The sequence below is a fragment of the Salmo salar genome, chromosome 16 (genome assembly GCF_965601325.2).
Source record: "Salmo salar chromosome 16, fSalSal1, whole genome shotgun sequence".
Lineage (NCBI taxonomy): Eukaryota > Metazoa > Chordata > Actinopteri > Salmoniformes > Salmonidae > Salmo > Salmo salar.
The window spans coordinates 51,512,501-51,537,210 of record NC_138306.1 but is presented as its reverse complement, the minus strand read 5'-3'; the positions used below and the strand labels follow the sequence as shown (position 1 = coordinate 51,537,210).

Sequence of the window (24,710 nt, the reverse complement as noted above, 5' to 3'; positions counted from 1 at the left end):
GCAGTCCAGTGGTGGAATCAGAGGGGACATGAGAGAGAGAAAAAGCCAAACTGCCTGGTTTAATCCAGACAGGGTGTTAATTACAACCTCTCCATGAAACACCAGTTCACATTAACTCCATAACCATAAAGACCATAAGGGGGGGGGGGGTGTTCCCTTGCCCCTTCCACAAAGTGAATTAAGCATTACTATACACGCTTAGAAAAAAAGGTTCCAAAGGGTTCTTCGACTGTCCCTGAACCCTTTTTGATTCCAGTGCGAACCCTTTTTGGTTCCAGATAGGAACGAGGGTTCCATGTAGAACCCTCTGCTTAAAGGGTTCTACATGGAACTCAGAAGGGTTCTACCTGAAACCAAAAAGTATTATTCAAAGGGTTCTCCTATGGGGAAAGCCAAAGAACCCTTTTAGGTTGTAGATAGCTTCTTTTTTTCTAAGTGTATCAACACATCATCATCAACAGGAGCAAACCATTGGTGTTAACCCCGGTATCTGGGGACAAGAGATGCCAAGGCCCGGGGAGTGTCCCTTTAGAGCTATCAGATAGACAATCAGGGGCGCAACATTCACTGGGGATGGGGACCCCACATTCTCAAATTGAATTTTTGTCCCCCCCAGTTTTATCATTGGAATGTGATACAAAACCAGGCAACGGTGTGCTTTAGGACCATGCAGACGCCTCCGAGCAGTCAGGTAGGCTGTTTGGAGTGTTTATCCGACTGGATAAAACATATATACATATATATATTATATATATATATATATATATATATATATATATATATATATGTCCCCCCACTTCTAAAACCAAAAGTTGTGCCTATGGTGTAAACCCGGTATCTGGGGGCAATGGCTGCCAAGGCCCTGGTAGTCCACGAAGTCCCTTTAGAGCCATCAGATAGACAAGAGGAAGTTGTGGGGTACAAAGCAGGGACAGAGCTTTAGCTTTATCTGTCTGTTGGCAGGTTTAGGAAAAGCCGACAGAGATAGAAAGGAGACTCCCGGGCTAGCTCAGGCGTGCAGCCAACTGTGAGATGGACTTTAACCTTGAGTGAGATGGATCAATCATGTTGAGTTCCATTACTGCCTGTCTTATCTGGTCCTGTGCTCCGACCCCGCGGAACCCCTAAATCTGGTCCCGGGCTCCGACCCCATGGCACCCCTAAAGCGAGCGTTGCTTGTTCTGGGCCAACCTTTGTGCTCAGGGGGGACCCATGTATAAATATAATTTGGGGAATCTCAGAGGCTGTTTTTCACTTCTAACAGAGGCCTGTTGCTACGGCCAATCTACTGATTCGGACTCAGAGTCAGGGGAACACGTCTGAGCGAATCAGTCAATAATTCCACAGCACTAATCTCTTATCCCCTGTGGCCCCAGCGCAGGAGAGGAAAGGTGGAAAGATATAAGCAGTAAGTAGTGCCCGGAATATTGTCTGTTTTTTCTACCCACTTTTTGGGCAGTTTGAATAGAGGCTACTGTCTATGATCCAAGATCCTGACGATGGGTTGAGTCACAAACAACTCATACCACTCATCTACAGCAAGTAGATGCAAGTCATGATCAACACTTTCCATTAACCAACCACTTAAAAGGTCTCCTCCCTCAACGACGATACGAGCCACCTCTGCATCTTTCTATCCCTCTCTCTCCTTCTCCCTAATAACACGATGGAGTCCACTGGAGCATCTCTCTATCCCTCTCTCTCCTTCTCCCTAATAACACGATGGAGTCCACTGGAGCATCTCTCTATCCCTCTCTCTCCTTCTCCGTAATAACACGATGGAGTCCTCTGGTGCAGCTGCTATTAATGCTCCATGTTACCATGGTGTCTGAAGCCGATGAGCAGCGCGGCTAATGGGAAAACCCTTGATGTTACCTAAATTGATCTAATTTGGTTCCAAATGCAATCAACATGGCACTACATAGTAAGAAGCACCCAATAGAAAAACACTTAGGCTTAGCACTGCATTAAAAGGTCTATAAAATGATTTATTTTTTAATTGTTTGACGAAGTGGAGCGACATGAAAGTCCTGCAATCTAGGGTAATAAGATCCATTGCCTCGTGTGAGCCTCTAAAACAGGCCTCAAAGTGAGAGGCAGAAAGTCGAACATCTTCAAAGTTAAATGTTTAGTGAAATGACTATTTACTCTGACAGCGGGCCTGAAGACTAGAGTCTGGAATCACCTCCTTTGATCCTTTGCAAACATTTAGAAAAAGCACCATACGAATAAGTGAGGGGGAAAAAGGAAAAAAAATATTAGAAAGTAATAATTGCGAGGAAATGAATTTCAAAACCCTCGGGGGGACACCTACAAAGACATTTGTACAAAAATCAGATACGGGGGAATAATTCTATTCACTTTTTCACTTCCAAGTGAGAAAAAAAAAACACTCCCCCAAGGCTTCGGTGGAATCAAAAATTTTCAGATTAAATGTTTACATCAATGAGCAAGTTCTATTCATTTAAACTCCTTATGGGCTTGTCCGTCAAATGCATTGATTTGTTTATCTGAAGGCAGATACAAAGCCTGTGACATCCTCTGGTCTCAGCTAACTGCCTCAGCCTGCCTGGCAGCGTTCCTCTTCCGTTTGTTTTCCTCCGCTTCCTTTTCTAGCATCTGACAGAGATCAGTGGTGATAAATTGTTCAATTAAAGTGACATTAAGGATGCTGGACACAGTTGATATGTGCCTCTTTACATGTGAGGTGTTGTCCAATTACTCTGAAGGACGCCACTTTTCTCTTTTCTGACAATCGACATGTGGATCTCATCATTGCAAATTAGTTTATTTTATTCTAGCCAACACCAAGATGTAATGTTTAACTACAAGAATGATAGCATAACAAACCTCACAATATAAATTGCCTGGGAGAAAACAATAATGGCAAATTGCATGTTTTTTTTGTTGACATTAACATCAGTATATGTATTTTGTGAACCTGTTATCGTTGCATTAGACTAGAACAGGGTTGGACAACTCCAGTCCTCCAGGGCCAGGTTGGTGTTACACTTTTCCTCCATCCCTAGCAAACACAGCTGATTAATCAAATTGCATTTTAACCTGAAGATCATGATTGGGTGATTATTGGAGTCAGGTGTGTTAGCTGGGGAAAAACTGTGACAACAATCAGGCCCTTGAGGACTGGAAATGCCCACCCCTGGACTAGAGGATGGTGGTTACATTTAATAGAAGGCTTCTCCACAGATATAGAACACTGTTTTATATAGTCCAAACACACAGTATTTCACAGCAGACCACTGTTCAATATAGGCTAGGCTATTACTATTTTTAAAGTTAACCTTTATTTAACTAGGCAAGTCAGTTAAGAACAAATTCTTATTTACAGTGACGGCCTACCGGGGAACAGTGGGTTAACTGTCATGTTTAGGGGCAGAATGACAGATTTTTATCTTGTCAGCTCAGGGATTCGATCCAGCAAACTTTCAGTTACTGGCTTAACATTCTAACCACTAGGGTACCTGCCTCCCCTACCTTCCACCTAGATTCTATTTCATTCTATTCCCATGAATATATCACACGGATTTATATATTTCCTTATTTGTGTTTAAATTAACTCTGAGTTTGTTTATCAGGAAAATAATGTTGGGCTCCTGAGTGGCGCAGCTGTCTACGGCACTGCATCTCAGTGCTAGAGGTGTCACTACAGACACTGGTTCGATTCCAGGCTGTATCACAATCAGCCGTGATTGGGAGTCCCATGGGTGGCGCACAATTGGCGCAGCGTCGTCCGGGGTTAGGGTTTGGCCGGGGTAGGCAGTCATACGTTATTGTAAATAACAATTTGTTCTTAACTGACTTTCCTAGTTAAATAAAGGTGCTTAGATGCAAAAAGCAAGTCCAATTGTGATTCAAATTCGATTCATCCTACATAAAACAGGATCATTCAGCACTGCCAGTGGGCACCTTAACCATGTAATAAACATCCCAGCACAGTATGCATCAGCAGAAGTTCACTGCCTCTTCATCAGTTTATTGAACTGATGTTATAGAATGATAAAACAGAATACAGCTCAGCTTCAATGTTTTTCTGAGCTATACTCTAATTTGGAACAGGCCTACATACTGTATGCCTAATGACAATCATAACAATCACCCCAAATCACCCGTCAATAGTAGCTCCTACAATGTAGCTCATCTCAAAAGAAAGACATCGTTAACATAATAACAGACATAATAACAGTCTTGCCAGATTGGTCGTCCTTGGGAACGAAGTGAAATGTGCATATCCCCAGGGCACAAGCCTTCACCAATTGCGCCTCGCAGTATTGAAATGGTTGTTTGCAATACAAACACATAGTAAAAGAGAATGCATTTAACTAGCCTACACAGACAGACTACGCTATAAACCAAAAACAGTCATCATAAAATATTTTATTGTATCAATTATTTCGATACATTTAAAAGGCTTGGCTATATACTGAAACATCGTTGCTTTTTTTGTATCCAATGTGTTGCTGACTGTGAGAATGAGTAAAAGAAAAGAAAACACGAATTACTTTTCTAATTATGGTTGAAATGTTTTGTTATAATTCTACAGTTATAATACAACTCCTCCATACTGTATGAATTAAGTCTGTTAAATAGTATTCGTTTTGTGAAGTTGAACAAAGCCATCTGCGGGATACAAGTAACAGTACGTTGTAGCCTACGTGGGAAAACGTTTATAGCCTATGAATAGTAACTTTGTGTCAAACAACTACATGTTCGTTCTTATTTCTGTAAAAACGTTAGAAAGAAAATAGTAAGCACTTACTTGAGTCAGTGAGAAGTTTTTTTTAATTTTTTTTTAAACTGCCCCCCCTCCGAGTTTGTTTATGGGGGGCATATGAGGGACAATTTAAAATTCAATTTCTCCTCCAAAAAGGCGTATTTTGCATCCATGAAATAAAAACAAATTGAAGAATAATCAAAAATGTCAGTTGTGTAAAAAACGTAGTCGCTTTTATACGGGGCAAACCACCGCTACAATCACGCCCTTTACAAGTCTGTATTCTGTTTTCACATCAGTCCCTTTGTTGATCGCCACAATAGAACTAAAACCGGAGCCGTGCGATAACTTCCAAATGCGTATATGTTTGTTGCTGTGGTTTATCTCCACGTCGCAGGTATGGATATTTTCTTCCTAAATCCACCTCATTCGACTGGGGGTGGGGAGATGGGTGACGAGTGCCCCCCCTAGTCGAGTTACCCCCTCCAAAAAAAACGGTACTGCCTCCTCTCTGCGCTGACGTTACCACTCGCTTGTGAATGACACCACAGAGACCGAACAGATGAGGATTTGGGGTCGAACGTCATTGGAAACCTTCACGGTCGACCCCATGCAGAAACCCTGGGTCAGGAGAGGGGGTGGGGGGTACGGGGCAGAAGGGTGGCGGTTGACGCATGTAACGTAGAAATAGTTATCATCAATTAACCAGTGTTCTTAATCCTACTTTAGCTCTGAAACGTATAGACTAGACGCAGTACAATAATTGCAATCTGATTTAAGAATTCATAGCATCATTAAATTAATATCATGCCTAGGCTAATAATATTAGTCTAAGTGTCAATTAAGACACTTTTACAATTCTATCTTTGCTTTATTTCATTACAGCCTATATTCCTTCTTAAAAACGAAAGGTGCAAACTTCATTAATCAGTCCCTAGGCTATTTCAAAACCAAATGTTTTTTTTTAAAGTGTTGTCTCTGTCAATAAATGACAGCTTCTTAAACGCTCTATAAATTGAGAGTTCTGCTGAAATACATTAGTGATGTAATAATGTTGTTTTCAAATCAGCTGTTACAGATCCCCTGCCTGAATTCCAGGTAGCATGTATGAATGACTGGTTCAGCCTCTACAAGTACAAGTTAGCCTCCATTGCTTGGCCTTAGGCTCTATCCAAATCTATTATAATTGATAATGAACAACTTCAAATCTAATTATGTCAACACTTGTGTTTATCAGTCGTTAGGCTGTTCCCAACCTCAATTGATTGGCGCAGAAAACAGAATAAGGGTAGGCCTGACATGCAAGTTTGGGAGGGTCAACACTAAACAGGACAGTCCTCCAATTTCACTCTGTACTGTATTTGTGTAGTGAACATTTCAAGGGGCCCAGATACATATTTTTCTCACATTTTAGTAATTTAGCAAACACTCTAATCCAGAGCGTTTTACAAGAGCCTTGCTCAAGAGCAGATCAACAGATAGTTGGCTCAGAGATTCAAACCAGCAACCTTCGGTCACTGGCTCAACGCTGTTAACTGCTAAGCTACCTGCCACCCATAATGGATTGGGACCCATCTCTAGTGTACAAAGTACCAGTGTCATTCTCCCCCATCCCCTCCTCCCTTCAGTACTCTGTGTTTTAAACCTGGTGTGATATGTAACACCATAAAAGGTCAAATGGGGGCTAATCAATATGAGCACTTAATAAATCGTTTGGTGTGATTTGATGGTGTTTTTTTCCCCTTCCCCATCTCTTTATTCACCGTTGGCTAATTTAATCAGGCCGATAAATCTTTGAGAGCCGCACACCGCTTTTCCCCTGGTGGCGTGGAGGCTTAACATGGTACATTTCACTGGGGCTAGGGACATACGGGATAGTGCATGGAAGGAGAGAGGAACACTCACTTCTTGACATGTGCAATCCATGACACAGCTTTGAGTCGACTACACTGGGTGCTCTTATCTCTCTCTCTCTCTCTCTCTCTCTCTCTCTCTCTCTCTCTCTCTCTCTCTCTCTCTCTCTCTCTCTCTCTTCTCAAACTCTCTCTCTCTCTCTCATGTTTGCTGACGACACAACGAGGTAAGCCTGATCACCGACAACGATGAGACGGCCTACAGGGAGGATGTCAGAGACCTGGCAGTGTGGTGCCAGGACAGCAACCCCTCCCTCAAAGTCAGCAATACAAATAAGCTGATTGTGGACTATAGGAAACGGAGGGGCGAGCACGCCCCGTCCACATCGACATGGCTTTAATGGAGTGCTTCGAGAGCTTCAACTTCCTCAATGTCCACATCACTAAGGACATGGTCCTCTCACACTAGCACAGTCATGAAGAAGGTTGAAGAGATTTGGCATGACTCCTCAGATGCTTAAATTGTTCTACAGTATGGCAACTGCACCGCCCTCAAACTCAAGGTGCTACTGAGGGGGTGTGTTAAGAACACATTCTTATTTAATGACAGCCTACTCCAGATGACGGTAGGCCAATTGTGCACCACCGTATGGGACTCCCAATCACAGCCAGATGTGATACAACTTGGATTCAAACCAGGGACTGTTGTGACACCTCTTGCACTGAGAATCAGTGCCTTAGACCACTGCGCCACTCGGGAGCCCGGGAGCCTACATCACTGGGGCCGAGCTCCCTGCCATCCAGGACCTCTATACCAGGTAGTGTCAAGGGAAGGCCCGGAAAATTGTAAAAGACTCCAACCACCCAAGCCACCCCATCACTCCCCAGAGGGTGGCAGACAGCCCCACCACCTCTGATAGTAACACCCCATCACTCCCCAGAGGGTGGCAGACAGCCCCACCACCTCTGATAGTAACACCCCATCACTCCCCAGGGGTGTGGCAGACAGCCCCACCACCTCTGATAGTAACACCCCGTCACTCCCCAGGGGGGTGACAGACAGCCCCACCACCTCTGATAGTAACACCCCATCACTCCCCAGGGGGGTGGCAGACAGCCCCACCACCTCTGATAGTAACACCCCATCACTCCCCAGGGGGGTGGCAGACAGCCCCACCACCTCTGATAGTAACACCCCATCACTCCCCAGGGGGGTGGCAGACAGCCCCACCACCTCTGATAGTAACACCCCATCACTCCCCAGGGGGGGGGGCAGACAGCCCCACCACCTCTGATAGTGACACCCCATCACTCCCCAGGGGGGTGGCAGACAGCCCCACCACCTCTGATAGTGACACCCCATCACTCCCCAGGGGGGTGGCAGACAGCCCCACCACCTCTGATAGTGACACCCCATCACTCCCCAGGGGGGTGGCAGACAGCCCCACCACCTCTGATAATAACACCCCTTCACTCCCCAGAGGGTGGCAGACAGCCCCACCACCTCTGATAGTAACACCCCATCACTCCCCAGAGGGTGGCAGACAGCCCTACCACCTCTGATAGTAACACCCCATCACTCCCCAGGGGGGTGGCAGACAGCCCCACCACCTCTGATAGTAACACCCCATCACTCTCCGGGGGGGGGGGGGGGGCAGACAGCCCCACCACCTCTGATAGTAACACCCCATCACTCCCCAGGGGGGTGGCAGACAGCCCCACCACCTCTAATAGTGACACCCCTTCAATTAAAAACACACAGACATGACCGGCCGGCCCTTGAGAGGTAGCAGCAGCTCTGGCAGCTTCATGTACGACACTATTTACTCCACCTGTGATGGAGTGTTTGTCAGGCAACTCAGGGAGAAAACGAAGGCCCCGTGTACAAAACAATTTTTTTTCCCCCCCAGCCAGATGTCCCCTAGGGGCTCCCCTTCCTCGACACTTACCTCTCAAATATATTCTCATCTTTTTGACAGAAACTCGCACGGCTTTCATCTTGGCAAATAGATGCACAGAGAGTTGAGAACTGTCTGGCTCTCTGTTATACAATCGCTTTGTTCCTCAGGAGCCGTACAGGGGCCACTGCTGCTAGCTTGATAGTTTTCTCACACACACATGCACACACACACACACGCAGGCATGCACGCACGCACGTACGCACGCACGCACACGCACACACACACCCATAAACACACAGGCCCCCATTTGGTTGACATAGAGAGAGAGAGAGAGAGGCCGAGCCAGAAGCAGAAAGAGAGGCAGACAGACTGACAGCTATTAGAGCTGCTATTGCTTCTCTTATCTCCACGGCGATAGAGATCTACAAAAGCCTCGGCTAGAGATTATGAATTCATTACGTTGATACACAAGCAGCGGAATGGGTGGGGGTGGGGGATCATTTGTGCCAGCTTTGCTATTAATATTACCAGTGGGTCTGTGACAGGGCACTATATGATTGGCTAATAGTCAAGATCAATTCTCAAGATCAGACTCCTTTGTGTTGGTGTGGGAGGAGACCCCTAGTATTGTTAGTGTGGGAGGGGTCCCCTAGTATTGTTAGTGTGGGAGGAGACCCTCGTATTGTTAGTGTGGGAGGAGAACCCCTAGTATTGTTAGTGTGGGAGGAGACCCTCTTATTGTTAGTGTGGGAGGAGAACCCTAGTATTGTTAGTGTGGGAGGAGTCCCCTAGTATTGTTAGTGTGGGAGGAGGACGCTAATATTGTTAGTGTGGGAGGAGAACCCCTAGTATTGTTAGTGTGGGAGGAGACCCCTAGTATTGTTAGTGTGGGAGGAGACCCTAGTATTGTTAGTGTGAGAGGAGACCCCTAGTATTGTTAGTGTGGGAGGACAACCCTAATATTGTTAGTGTGGGAGGAGAACCCCTAGTATTGTTAGTGTGGGAGGAGACCCTAGTATTGTTAGTGTGAGAGGAGACCCCTAGTATTGTTAGTGTGGGAGGAGAACCCTAATATTGTTAGTGTGGGAGGAGAACCCCTAATATTGTTAGTGTGGGAGGAGAACCCTAGTATTGTTAGTGTGGGAGGAGAACCCTAGTATTGTTAATGTGGGAGGAGCCCCTAGTATTGTTATTGTGGGAGGAGACCCCTAATATTGTTAGTGTGGGAGGAGACCCTAGTATTGTTAGTGTGGGAGGAGACCCCTAGTATTGTTAGTGTGAGAGGAGACCCTAGTATTGTTAGTGTGGGAGGAGACCCTCTTATTGTTAGTGTGGGAGGAGACCCTAGTATTGTTAGTTTGGGAGGAGCCCCTAGTATTGTTAGTGTGGGAGGAGAACCCCTAGTATTGTTAGTGTGGGAGGAGAACCCCTAGTATTGTTAGTGTGGGAGGAGACCCTAGTATTGTTAGTGTGGGAGGGGACCCTAGTATTGTTAGTGTGGGAGGAGACCCTAGTATTGTTAGTTTGGGAGGAGCCCCTAGTATTGTTTGTGTGGGAGGGGAGCCCTCGTATTGTTAGTGTTAGACACTCTGGTGTCCCTTGCCCATTTCAAAAATGTTATGGAGGATCAATATGATGTTGTCTGTGATTGTTTCTGTTGAATTGTGTCTTTGTTTTGTATGTTTGAAATGTTCTTGTCTGTATGCCTAAAACTGTACATGTCAACATGTTTACACAGGGCACAGCTGTAAAAGAGATCCAGGTCTCAGTCTGTTTTCCCTGTTAAAATAAAGATAAAAAATAAAAACAATGTGGGAGGAGACCCCTAGTATTGTTAGTGTGGGAGGAGTGCCCTAGTATTTTTAGTGTGGGAGGAGGACCCTAGTATTGTTCGTGTGGGAGGAGACCCCTAGTATTGTTAGTTTGGGAGGAGACCCCCTAGTATTGTTAGTTTGGGAGGAGACCCCCGAGTATTGTTAGTGTGGGAGGAGTCCCCTCTTCTTGTTAGTGTGGGAGGAGACCCTTGTATTGTTAGTGTGAGAGGAGACCCCTAGTATTGTTAGTTTTCCGAGGAGAACCCTAGTATTGTTAGTGTGGGAGGAGACCCTAGTATTGTTAGTGTGGGAGGAGACCCCTCTTATTGTTAGTGTGGGAGGAGACCCTAGTATTGTTAGTATGGGAGGAGACCCCTAGTATTGTTAGTATGGGAGGAGACCCTAGTATTGTTAGTGTGGGAGGAGACCCTCTTATTGTTAGTGTGGGAGGAGAACCTCGTACTGTTAGTGTGGGAGGGAAAACCCCTCTTATTGTTAGTGTGGGAGGAGACCCTCGTATTGTTAGTGTGAGAGGAGAACCCTAGTATTGTTAGTGTGGGAGGAGACCCTAGTATTCTTAGTGTGGGAGGAGACCCTCGTATTGTTAGTGTGGGAGGAGACCCCTAGTATTGTTAGTGTGGGAGGAGACCCTCATAATGTTAGTGTGGGAGGAGACCCCTCTTATTGTTAGTGTGGGAGGAGTACCACTCTTATTGTTAGTGTGGGAGGAGGCCCTAGTATTGTTAGTGTGGGAGGAGTCCCCTCTTATTGTTAGTGTGGGAGGAGTCCCCTCTTATTGTTAGTGTGGGAGGAGAACCTCGTACTGTTAGTGTGGGAGGGAAAACCCCTCTTATTGTTAGTGTGGGAGGAGACCCTCGTATTGTTAGTGTGAGAGGAGACCCCTAGTATTGTTAGTGTGGGAGGGGTCCCTCTTATTGTTAGTGTGGGAGGAGAACCTCGTACTGTTAGTGTGGGAGGGAAAACCCCTCTTATTGTTAGTGTGGGAGGAGACCCTCGTATTGTTAGTGTGAGAGGAGAACCCTAGTATTGTTAGTGTGGGAGGAGACCCTTGTATTGTTAGTGTGAGTGGAGACCCTCGTATTGTTAGTGTGGGAGGAGACCCTAGTATTCTTAGTGTGGGAGGAGACCCTCGTATTGTTAGTGTGGGAGGAGACCCCTAGTATTGTTAGTGTGGGAGGAGACCCCTAATATTGTTAGTGTGGGAGGAGACCCTAGTATTGTTAGTGTGGGAGGAGACCCTCGTATTGTTAGTGTGGGAGGAGACCCCTAGTATTGTTAGTGTGGGAGGAGCTCCCTAGTATTGTTAGTGTGGGAGGAGACCCCTAGTATTGTTAGTGTGGGAGGAGGCCCTAGTATTGTTAGTGTGGGAGGAGACCCTAGTATTGTTAGTTTGGGAGGAGACCCTAGTATTGTTAGTGTGGGAGGAGACCCTAGTATTGTTAGTGTGGGAGGAGCCCCTAGTATTGTTAGTGTGGGAGGAGACCCCTAGTATTGTTAGTGTGGGAGGAGAACCCCTAATATTGTTAGTGTGGGAGGAGACCCTAGTATTGTTAGTTTGGGAGGAGACCCCTCTTATTGTTAGTGTGGGAGGAGAACCCTAGTATTGTTAGTTTGGGAGGAGCCCCTAGTATTGTTAGTGTGGGAGGGGAGCCCTCGTATTGTTAGTGTTAGACACTCTGGTGTCCCTTGCCCATTTCAAAAATGTTATGGAGGATCAATATGATGTTGTCTGTGATTGTTTCTGTTGAATTGTGTCTTTGTTTTGTATGTTTGAAATGTTCTTGTCTGTATGCCTAAAACTGTACATGTCAACATGTTTACACAGGGCACAGCTGTAAAAGAGATCCAGGTCTCAGTCTGTTTTCCCTGTTAAAATAAAGATAAAAAATAAAATAAAAAGTGTGGGAGGAGAACCCTAGTATTGGTAGTGTGGGAGGAGACCCTCATACTGTTAGTGTGGGAGGAGACCCCTAGTATTGTTAGTGTGGGAGGAGACCCTAGTATTGTTAGTGTGGGAGGAGCCCCTAGTATTGTTAGTGTGGGAGGAGAACCCTAATATTGTTAGTGTGGGAGGAGAACCCCTAATATTGTTAGTGTGGGAGGAGAACCCTAGTATTGTTAGTGTGGGAGGAGACCCTAGTATTGTTAGTGTGGGAGGAGACCCCTAGTATTGTTAGTGTGGGAGGAGACCCTCTTATTGTTAGTGTGGGAGGAGACCCTAGTATTGTTAGTTTGGGAGGAGCCCCTAGTATTGTTAGTGTGGGAGGAGAACCCCTAGTATTGTTAGTGTGGGAGGAGACCCTAGTATTGTTAGTTTGGGAGGAGCCCCTAGTATTGTTAGTGTGGGAGGAGAACCCCTAGTATTGTTAGTGTGGGAGGAGAACCCCTAGTATTGTTAGTGTGGGAGGAGACCCTAGTATTGTTAGTGTGGGAGGAGACCCTAGTATTGTTAGTGTGGGAGGAGACCCTAGTATTGTTAGTTTGGGAGGAGCCCCTAGTATTGTTTGTGTGGGAGGGGAGCCCTCGTATTGTTAGTGTTAGACACTCTGGTGTCCCTTGCCCATTTCAAAAATGTTATGGAGGATCAATATGATGTTGTCTGTGATTGTTTCTGTTGAATTGTGTCTTTGTTTTGTATGTTTGAAATGTTCTTGTCTGTATGCCTAAAACTGTACATGTCAACATGTTTACACAGGGCACAGCTGTAAAAGAGATCCAGGTCTCAGTCTGTTTTCCCTGTTAAAATAAAGATAAAAAATAAAATAAAAAGTGTGGGAGGAGAACCCTAGTATTGTTAGTGTGGGAGGAGACCCTCATACTGTTAGTGTGGGAGGAGACCCTCTTATTGTTAGTGTGGGAGGAGACCCTAGTATTGTTAGTGTGGGAGGACACCCCTAGTATTGTTAGTGTGGGAGGACACCCCTAGTATTGTTAGTGTGGGAGGAGACCTTAGTATTGTTAGTTTGGGAGGAGACCCCTCGTACTGTTAGTGTGAGAGGAGACCCTCGTATTGTTAGTGTGGGAGGAGACCCCTCGTACTGTTAGTGTTAGAGGAGACCCCTCTTATTTTTAGTGTGGGAGGAGACCCTAGTATTGTTAGTATGGGATGAGACCCCTAGTATTGTTGGTGTGGGAGGAGACCCTCGTATTGTTAGTGTGGGAGGAGACCCCTCGTACTGTTAGTGTGAGAGGAGACCCCTCTTATTTTTAGTGTGGGAGGAGACCCTAGTATTGTTAGTATGGGATGAGACCCTAGTATTGTTAGTGTGGGAGGAGACCCTAGTATTTTTAGTGTGGGAGGAGACCCCTAGTATTTTTTGTGTGGGAGGAGACCCTAGTATTTTTAGTGTGGGAGGAGACCCTAGTATTGTTAGTGTGGGAGGAGACCCCTAGTATTTTTAGTGTGGGAGGAGACCCTAGTATTGTTAGTGTGGGAGAAGACCCCTAGTATTGTTAGTGTGGGAGGATACCCTAGTATTGTTAGTGTGGGAGGAGACCCCTCTTATTGTTAGTGTGGGAGGAGACCCCTAGTATTGTTAGTGTGGGAGGAGACCCTAGTATTGTTAGTGTGGGAGGATACCCCTAGTATTGTTAGTGTTAGAGGAGACCCCTCTTATTGTTAGTGTGGGAGGAGACCCCTAGTATTGTTAGTGTGGGAGGAGAACCCTAGTATTGTTAGTGTGGGAGGAGAACCCTAGTATTGTTAGTGTGGGAGGAGACCCCTTGTATTGTTCAACCTGACTCATTACTTCAACACTGTTCTGGTCAGTGGAACAAGGGGTGTGGTCTGTGTAGAGGAAATGGGACCTTCCCCCCAGGGAATATGAGTGGAAGATAATAATCGACCATCACATTACTAGATCGCACACAGGAAGCTATTAACTGTGTGCATTTCCGTAAGCAATAACATTTCCCTCTATCTATCTTGTTCTTTCTCTCTCTCTCCCTCCCTCTCTGTCTCTCTCTTTCTATTTCTCTATCTCAATGACTCACCCTCTTTCTCTCTCTCTCTCTCTCTCTCTCACTTTCTCTCTGTCCATTCTTCACTTCAGCTTTTCGCTGAGCTCTGACTGGGTCTTCCTTATTTGGTGCGGGAGGGATATTGGACTGAGGGAGTCACAGCACTCTGTTTACACACAGGATCACTGGGTCAGCCCACTGCCGCCACTCCAGAGCAAATGCAGTGCTGCATGTCACTGACACTGCCTGAGGCATTTTGGGGGTTAAACTCTCACACATCCACTAACAGACTAGAGTGGGGGCCATAGAAATAGAATGAATAGGTTGGAAGCTCTAAACCTGGCAATTTAACTGGTAAACTCATGGGTACACTCCAACGTCTTACGTCAGATCGTGTAACTCCTACATGACGCTCGGGTTTGCATCTCCACTCCCCTCAACAACACTGGAAGAAGACGCCTATAACAACTCTACCTTTCTCCTACTCTCTTGTTTCTTTGTTCTCTTAAACAGGTATGTGGTTTACACAAGAACATTATCTATAGAACATGTTAGAGTCTAAATGGTCATATTGAGTGATACTTAACTTTTATGTTGAAATTGTAAAGTTTAAATGTCTAAATTGATCGAGTGAAAACTGTTAGTGATCTTGACATAGAGATGGCTGGGTTTGCGGCTAAGCAAGGCTAACATAGGATAACAGCCCATAGGATAACATAAGAAAAAATGTCACCAGATAATATTCTGGTTTGAATTTATTGATTTATAGTTCCTCTGAGGTAATATTGTGGTTTCTTTTCTACTACATTTATATGGTTTAGGCCCTGGCATCTCCCCACCCAAGTGTTGTAGTGGTACTGTACTGGTTTATGATTCATTTAGCTATTTAAAGGATTTTTTATTGAAACATAGTACATGAGGTTAAGATAAATACAGAGACGGTATATTTTTAAATACAAGTCAATGTATTCGCTAGTATGACTTAAATACAGAGGATGTATTATGTTACTGTACTTAAAACCTTTCTGGGCTAGGGGGCAGTATTTTCACGGCCGGATGAAAAATGTACCCAATTTGAACAGGTTACTACTGTGGCCCAGAAACTAGAATATGCATATTATTAGTAGATTTGGATAGAAAATACTCGGGAGTTTCTAAAACTGTTTGAATGGTGTCTGTGAGTATAACAGAACTCATATGGCAAGCAAAAACCTGAGAAAAATACAACCAGGAAATGAAAATCTTGTGCCTGTAGTTTTTTCAAGTCATTGCCAATCGAACACACAGTGAGTTAGGGTTCATTTTGCACTTCCTACGGCATCCACTAGATGTCAACAGTCTTTAGAAAGTTGTTTGAGGCTTTTGCGGTAAACACAGACCGAACGAGAAGGCTGGGAAGCAGGTGACTCAGAAAACCACATCAGTTCATTGCGCGCATTCACGTGAGAAGGGATCTATGTTCCAAAATGTTTTTCAAGACAATGCATTGGAATATTACTGAAGTTTCATGTTATAAAGGCCCTAAATATTGATGCTATACAACGTTTGACATGTTTGAACGAACGTAAATAGATTTATTTTTTTACTTTTCGTCGTGACATTTTCCTCGCGCGTCCTACATTTTGAGTAGCTTACTGAACGCGCTAACAACATGGAGTTATTTGGACATAAATTATGAACTTTATCGAACAAAACAACATTTATTGTGGACCTGTGATTCCTGGAAGTGCCTTCTGATGAAGATTATTAAAGGTAAGTGAATATTTCTAATGCTATTTATGCATTTAGATGACTCCAAAATGGCGGGTATCTGTATTGCCTAGTGTATTTTTCTGAGCGCAGTACTCAGATTATTGCAAAGTGTGCTTTCCCAGTAAAGTTATTTTGAAATCTGTCAATGCGGTTGTATTCAGGAGATGTTCATCTATGATTCTTTGAATAACAGTTGAATATTTTATTGACGTTTATAATGAATATTTTTGTACATTTTTGTGCTGATTCACCGGGAGTTTTGGGGGAAATACATTTTCTGAACGTCACGCGCCAATGTAAAATGCTGTTTTTGCATATAAATATGAACTTGATAGAACAAGAAATGCATGTATTGTCTAACATAATGTCCTAGGAGTGTCATCTGATGAAGATTTTTTGGTGACGCCTGTCCTTGCATTGAAAATGGCTGTGTGTAATTTTTTGTCTATGTACTGTCCTAACATAATCTAACTTTATGCTTTTGCCGTAAAGCCTCTTTGAAATTGGACAATGTGGTTGGATTAAGGAGATGTTTATCTTTCAAATGGTGTAAAATAGTTGATTGTTTGAGAAATTGAAATTATTCGATTTTTGCTGTTTTGAATTTCGCGCCATGCTATCTTGTCAAGCAATCCCGTTACCGGGATCCTATCTCGAAAGGGTCCCCAACAGGTTAAAGTAGTCCTTTACAGAATTATTCATGTTTTGCAGATGGTAATTCACCCTGGCTCGAATGTTACAGTTACCAGCCAAACATTCTAACCACTAGGCTACCTGCCACTCTAACCACTAGGCTACCTGCCACTCTAACCACTAGGCTACCTGCCACTCTAACCACTAGGCTACCTGCCACTCTAACCACTAGGTAACCTGCCACTCTAACCACCAGGCTACCTGCAACTCTAACCACTAGGCTACTGCCACTCTAACCACTAAGCTATCTGTTGTTGTAAGCTAAAAGGGGTGAAGATAGGGAGAAAGAAGACAGATTGGATACCGAAAAAGTGGCTACAATAACTGGTGAGTAGGTTTTTGTTCATTGATTGCAAATGAGCATTTGACAGTATGCAGGCTTTGTCATGATATTTTAAAAAGACTATGACTCATGGCATGCTAACTTCAATAATCTCCAAACTGTACACAGAGACATAAACATTTCATGAATGAGTTCATCTGACTCTGGGTAAGTATTACAATGACCAATAATCTCAAAAGATCTCTCAATACCACTTTAAAAATGATTACCCTATAACAGGGTTGGGGTCTATTTCAATAAATTCAAGATGTTAAAGGGATGTAAACTTTTTTTTACACCTTATAGTCAGATGGCTAACAAAAACCCTACGTGGTTGATGGGGGCAATTAGACAAAGTTCAATGTTTGTGGCCAAATCCCCTCAAGTTAATAGTGGTTATTTAACTCTATGTAGACCACTTTCAGGATAAGGAAACATCTGGCTATAAGCTGTAAAAAAAAGAAAAAGTTAACTATCCCTTAACTGAATTTACAAATCAATCATTGGACATAGGGCATTAATGGTCAAGGATTTCTTATTAAACTGAATGTGATAAGCTTTTCACATAAAAGTTTCTCCATTAAAAATAACAAAAATCTATTTATGACCCCTAACCCCTATGTTCTCTTTGTCTTCTATTGGTTGCTTTCCTTCCACAGATTCTGTCATGAAGCGCTTCCCGGGTGCAACAAAAGGAAAAGTAGGAATGGCTTAAAACAGTAAAATGGCTGAATTGAAAAGCGATGAGAGAAAAATAATCGAATGATTAGGATTAAATTACATTTTTTTGTGTTTTTGTGGCATTATCACTGAAATAATACTCTGTAACATATATGTTAATACATTGTTAACATGTATTGTGACATTTAAGGGGACATACATATGTAATAATCATTTTAATACTACGTGTCACACATATATAAGCATATAAAGTAACATATTATGGCATATAAGGAACATATACAGTTGAAGTTTACATACACCTTAGCCAAATGCATTTAAACTCAGTTTTTCACAATTCCTGACATTTAATCCTAGTAAAAATTCCCTGTCTTAGGTCAGTTAGGATCACCACTTTATTTTAAGAATGTTAAATGTCAGAATAATAGTAGAGTGATTTATTTCAGCTTTTATTTCTTTTATCACATTCCCAGTGGGTCAGAAGTTTACATACACTCAATTAGTATTTTGTAGCATTGCCTTTAAATTGTTTAACTTGGGTCAAACGTTTGCCTTCCACGTAGCCTTCCACAAGCTACCCAAAATAAGATGGGTTAATTTTGGCCCATTCCTCCTGACAGAGCTGGTGTAACTGAGTCAGGTTTGTGGGCCGCCATGCTCGCACACGCTTTTTCAGTTCTGCCCACAAATTTTCTATGGAATTGAGGTCAGGGCTTTGTGATGGGCACTCCAATGCCTTGACTTTGTTGTCCTTAAGCCATTTTGCCACAACTTCGGAAGTATGCTTGGGGTTATTGTCCATTTGGAAGACCCGTTTGCGACCAAGCTTTAATTTCCTGACTGATGTCTTGAGATGTTGCTTCAATATATCCACAGAATTTCCCTACCTCATGATGCCATCTATTTTGTGAAGTGCACCAGTTCCTCCTGCAACAAAGCACCCCCACAACATGATGCTGCCACCCCCGTGCTTCACGGTTGGGATGGTGTTCTTCGGCTTGCAAGCGTCCCCCTTATTCCTCCAAACCTAACGATGGTTGTTATGGCCAAACAGTTCTATTTTTGTTTCATCAGACAAGAGGACATTTCTACAAAAAGTACGATCTTTGTGCCCATGTGCAGTTGCATACTGTATTCTGGCTTTTTTTATGGCAGTTTTGGAGCAGTGACTTCTTCCTTGCTGAGCAGCCTTTCAGATTATGTCGATATAGGACTCGTTTTACTGTGGATATAGATACTTTTGTACCTGTTTCCACCAGCATCTTCACAAGGTCCATTTCTGTTGTTCTGGGATTGTTTTGCATTTTTCGCACCAAAGTACATTCATCTCTAGGAGACAGAACGCGTCTCCTTCCGGAGCGGTATGACTGCTGCGTGGTCCCATGTTGTTTATACTTGCATACTATTGTTTGTTCAGATGAACGTGGTACCTTCAGGCATTTGGAAATTGCTCCCAAGGATGAACCAGACTTGTGGAGGTCTACGATTTTTTTTTCTGAGGTCTTGGCTGATTTCTTTTGATTTTCCCCATGATGTCAAGCAAAGAGGCACTGAGTTTGAAGGTGGGCCTTGAAATACATCCACAGGTACATCTCCAATTGACTCAAATTATGTCAAATAGCCTATCAGAAGTTTCTAAAGCCATGACATCATTTTCTGGAATTTTCCAAGCTGGCACAGTCAACTTAGTGTATGTAAACTTCTGACCCACTGGAATTGTGATACAGTGAATTATAAATTAAATAATCTGTCTGTAAACAATTGTTGGAAAAATTACTTGTGTCATGCACAAAGTAGATGTCCTAACCAACTTGCCAAAACTATACTGTAGTTTGTTAACAAGAAATTTGTGAAGTGGTTGAAAACGAGTTTTAATGACTCCAACCTAAGTGTATGTAAACTTCCGACTTCAACTGTATGTAATACAAATGGTAATACTGCACGTGTCACATATATGAGCAAATAAGTATTATACATATACTGTACATGTCTATATAAGGCAGAAATATATGTCACATATATGAAAGGCCAAATCGTTTATATGTGTCATATATGTACTTATACATACATATATGGGCATATATGTTTCCACCATATATTTTTCCACCATATATATTGTCCACCATATAATTTTCCACCATATATGTTTCCACCATATATTTTTCCACCGTATATGTTTCCACCATATATTTTTCCACCATATATGTTTCCACCATATATTTTTCCACCATATATGCCCATATAAAACAAGTAATATACATATATTGCCATATATTACTTTTCTGTATGGGAGACCTGCCTGTCTGGCTGCTTTCACTGTGTATCTGAGAGTGAGACAGGTTTGAATGTAAATACACCAGTGGAGGCTCCTCAGAGGAAGGGGAGGACCATCCTCCTCAGTGAATTTCATAAAAATGTAAATGGTAAAACATTTTAAAAAGTTACCCTTTTCAGATAAAACTATACTAAATATAATCACATCACCAAATAACTGATTAAAACAATATTTTGCAAAGAAGGTCTACAGTAGCCTCAACAGCACTCTGTAGAGTGGTGTAGCCGGAGTGTAGCCGGAGGACAGCGAGCTTCCATCCTCCTCTGGGTACAATGGCTTCAACAAAACCTAGGAGGCTCATGGTTCTCACCCCCTTCCATAGACTTACATAGTAATTATGACAACTTCCAGAGGACGTCCTCCAGCCTATCCGAGCTCTTGCAGCATGAACTGACATGTCCACCAAATCAAAGTATCAGAGAATGAATCTAGAACTGAAAGTATAAGCTACACCTAGCTTGCACTGCAGTGCATGAAATGTGGTGAGTAGTTGACTCAAAGAAAAAGACAATAGTTGAACAGTTTTGAAATAATTAATTTATTCTAAAACAAAGGAGAAGCAAGAGAGAAATATATATTCCCCAGCAAAAAAAGAAACGTCCTCTCACTGTCAAATGCGTTTATTTTCAGAAAACTTAACGTGTAAATATTTATATGAACATAACAAGATTCAACAACTGAGACATAAACTGAACAAGTCCCACAGACATGTGACGAACAGAAATTGAATAACGTGTACCTGAACAAAGGGGGGGGGGGGGGGGGGGGGGTCAAAATCAAAAGTAACAGTCCTCTGGTGTGGCCACCAGCTTCATTAAGTATTGCAGTGCATCTCCTCCTCATGGACTGCACCAGATTGCCAGTTCTTGCTGTGAGATGTTACCCCACTCTTCCACCAAGGCACCTGCAAGTTCCCGGACATTTCCGGAAGGAATGGCCGTAGCCCTCACCCTCCGATCCAACAGGTCCCAGACGTGCTCACTGGGATTGAGGTCCGGGCTCTTCGATGGCCATGGCAGAACACTGACGTTCCTGTCTTGCAGGAAATCACGTACAGAACAAGCAGTATGGCTGGTGGCATTGTCATGCTGGATGGTCATGTTAGGATGAGCCTGCAGGAAGCATACCACATAAGGGAAGAGGATGTCTTCCCTGTAACACACAGTGTTGAGATTCCCTGCAATGACAACAACCTCAGTCTGATGATGCTGTGACACACTGCCCCAGACCATGATGGACGCTCCACCTCCAAATCAATCCCGCTCCAGAGTACAGACCTCGGTGTAACGCTCATTCCTTTGACGATAAACGTGAATCCGACCATCCCCCTGGTGAGACAAAACCGCGACTCGTCAGTGAAAAGCACTTTTTGCTAGTCATGTCTGGTCCAGCGACGGTGGGTTTGTGCCCATAGGCGACGTTGTTGCCAGTGTTGTCTGGTGAGGACCTGTCTTACAACAGGCCTACAAGTCCTCAGTCCAGCCTCTCTCAGCCTATTGCGGACAGTCTGAGCACTGAGGGAGGGATTGTGCGTTCCTGGTGTAACTCGGGCAGTTGTTGTTGCCATCCTGTACCAGTCCCGCAAGTGTGATGTTCAGATGTACCGATCCTGTGCAGGTGTTAAACGTGGTCTGCCACTGCGAGGTCGATCGTGCCTTAGGCATGCTGCAAGGAGTCCTGTCTCCCAGTAGCGCTTTCTTAGGTGTCTCACAGTATGGACATTGCAATGTATTGCCCTGGCCACATCTGCAGTCCTCATGCCTCCTTGCAGCATGCCTGAGGCACGTTCACACAGATGAGCAGGGACACTGGGCATCTTTCTTTTGGTGTTTTTCAGAGTCAGTAGAAAGGCCTCTTTAGTGTCCTAAGTTTTCATAACTGTGAACTTAATTGACTACTGTCTGTAAGCTGTTAGTGTGTTAACGACTGTTCCACAGGTGCATGTTCATTCATTGTTTATGGTTCATTGAACAAGCATGAGAAACAGTGTTTAAACCCTTTACAATGAAGATCTGTGAAGTTATTTGGATTTTTACAAATTATCTTTGAAAGACAGGGTCCTGACAAAGGGACGTTTATTTTGTTGCTGAGTTTATAGAAAGAGAGTGTCATTTTTTTCCACTTTCAATTTCACTTTCTTAGCTAGCAAATGTAGCTAGCTAGTTTAGCCTACTGAAACACTCTGCTCAAACTATGTTAGCTAGCTAGCTATGCCTTTCCAACAGAACACTGGAACTCTTCCAAGTCAAGGTAAGCTTTTGGTATTACTGCTTACTGACTGTAGATTAACATTACTGAATGATTGTAGATATACAGTGCCTTCAGAAAGTATTCAGACCCCTTGACTTTATCCACATTTTGTTACGCTACACTCGTTTTCTAGAATGCATTAAACAGTTTTTTTCCCTCATCAATCTCCACATATTACCCCATAATGACAAAGCAAAAACAGGGTTTTAGAAATTCTTGCTAATAATAAAAAAAATAACTGAAATATCACATTTACATAAGCATTCAGACCCTTTACTCAGTATTTTATTGAAGCACCTTTGGCAGCGATTACAGCCTCGAGTCTTCTTGGGTATGAAGCTACAAGCTTGGCACACCTGTATTTGAGGAGTTTCTCCCGTTTTTCTCTGCAGATCCTCTCAAGCTCTGTCAGGTTGGATGGGGAGCGTTGGTGCAGAGCTATTTTCAGGTCTCTACAAAGGCCTGATTGGTGGAGAGCTGCAGAGATGGTTGTCCTTCTGGAAGTTTCTCCCATCTCCACAGAGGAACTCTAGAGTTCTGTCAGAGTGACCATCTGGTTCTTGGTCACCTCCCTGACCAAGGCCCTTCTCCCCCGATTGCTCAGTTTGGCCAGGAGGCCAGCTCTAGGAAGAGTCTTGGTGGTTCCAAAATTATTCCATTTTAAGAATGATGGAGGCCACCGTGTTCTTGGGGACCTTCAATGCTGCAGAAATGTTTTGGTACTCTTCCCCAGATCTGTACCTCGACACAATCCTGTCTATGGATAATTCCTTTGACCTCATGGCTTGATTTTTGATCTGACATGCACTGTCATCTGTGGGACCTTATATAGACAGGTGTGTGCCTTTCCAAATCATGTCCAATCAATTGAATTTACCACAAGTGGACTCCAATCAAGTTGTAGAAACATCTCAAAGATGATCAATGGAAACAGGTCTGAATACTTATGTAAATAAGGTATTTCTGTTTTTTGTTTTTAATACAGTTGCAAAAATTAAAAACCTGTTTTCACTTTGCAATTATTGGGTATTGTGTGTAGATTGCTGAGGAAATTGTTTTATTTAATCCATTTTAGAATAAGGCTGTAACGTAACAAAATGTGGAAAAGGTCAAGGCGCCTGAATACTTTCCGAAGGCACTGTATAGTGTAGCTAGAGCTTCTCACAGCACTAGCCACACGCTCACTCCATCACACATCAGTGCTGAGCAGCCTCTGTCTGGGAAGGCAGTTTATGATGGGGCTTAATGAAAACAAAATGGCTGCCTGAGAAAGAATGGTTCTATCTGAGCAGTATTTACACTATTGCCTGGCCCTGGGAGAGAATGGATTCAGCCCACAAAGCACTGTGCTCTCAACCAGGGCTAAGGGATGCTGGCAAGCCCGAGCCGCAGACCATTCACTCTGCCTGTCTCAGGATTAGTAGGCCGGGCCCTCGGGCACCACACAACTGGCCCGGCTTTATTAACAAAATGCTAGATGATTGCATCCCCAAACAAGCTTTTACTGTATAGGCTAAACCCACCATCGCCAACCAATTCTCTTTGTCTGTCTGTCAACTCAGGAAAAGACGTGTTAAACTATACTGTGGTGGCCTGAGAAAGTAGTTTGGTTGTTGGTTGGTTGATGCAGTGGTAATGTTTGATTTGGTGTGAAATACAATGAGTTATGTTAATGTGAGGTTAGGAGCCGTGCGAAGTTGTTGTCAATTGTGAAATTAACGGTTGGATTAAATGGAATAACGTTATGAATCCTGGCTGGTTTCCAAATGGAATACCCACAACAAAAAGCCATTAAAAAACCAGACAAACAAACTAACTCATGTCACGCTGCAGAATGATTACAAATATTCCCCAAACAATAGAAATGATCCTCTTTTAAAATGCAACACACTGCTTAGTCCCCGTCTTCATTACCAGTGCGGGGGAACATCTTAAAAGAAAATATGCCTTTGATTCTCAAATACCATTACATTATATATGCCAGCGTAATCAAATTCATTACCTCAGGACTCAAGGTTAATTTACATTTTTTTAAACACAGCCGTAAATAATAGGAGCGTTTATAATTGAATAATGGTAATTTATTGGCAGGTTTTTTTTTTTTTGCTGTGCATTATGGGGGAAGTTCATGTGCGTGGGGAACAATGTGTGCACGGCAGCAGAATGCATAGCCTACAGCGCATGGGACGGCTGGCAGGCACATTAAACAGACTGTCAAACACAACGCCATGTTAGCACCCGCTTGAACACGGCGCAGCTGACTGACCCAACGCTAGCCGTAGCGATAAATAGGCCTTTGTTTAATTGCGCTGCTAACACACACGGGCGCTCTCAGGTACTGTTCTTTCACTCTGTCCACCACACTAAAGCCCACCCAACGATAGGTAGCTCTCCTT

At 43.5% G+C, this 24,710-nt stretch overlaps 1 protein-coding gene across 7 annotated transcripts in view; it reads right to left on the bottom strand.

Annotated features, from left to right (window-relative positions):
* The window catches only part of ptprsa (protein tyrosine phosphatase receptor type Sa), a 422,798-nt gene that overhangs the window by 324,276 nt on the left and 73,812 nt on the right, over nucleotides 1-24,710 (bottom strand). The window contains exon 1 of one of the 7 annotated variants that reach the window (XM_082962770.1): nucleotides 4,778-5,270. The exons of the other annotated variants lie outside the window; for them this stretch is intronic. The gene's annotated coding sequence lies outside the window, so the exon portion shown is untranslated. Of the gene's footprint in view, nucleotides 1-4,777; nucleotides 5,271-24,710 lie in introns of those variants that run through there. 7 annotated transcript variants of the gene reach the window in all.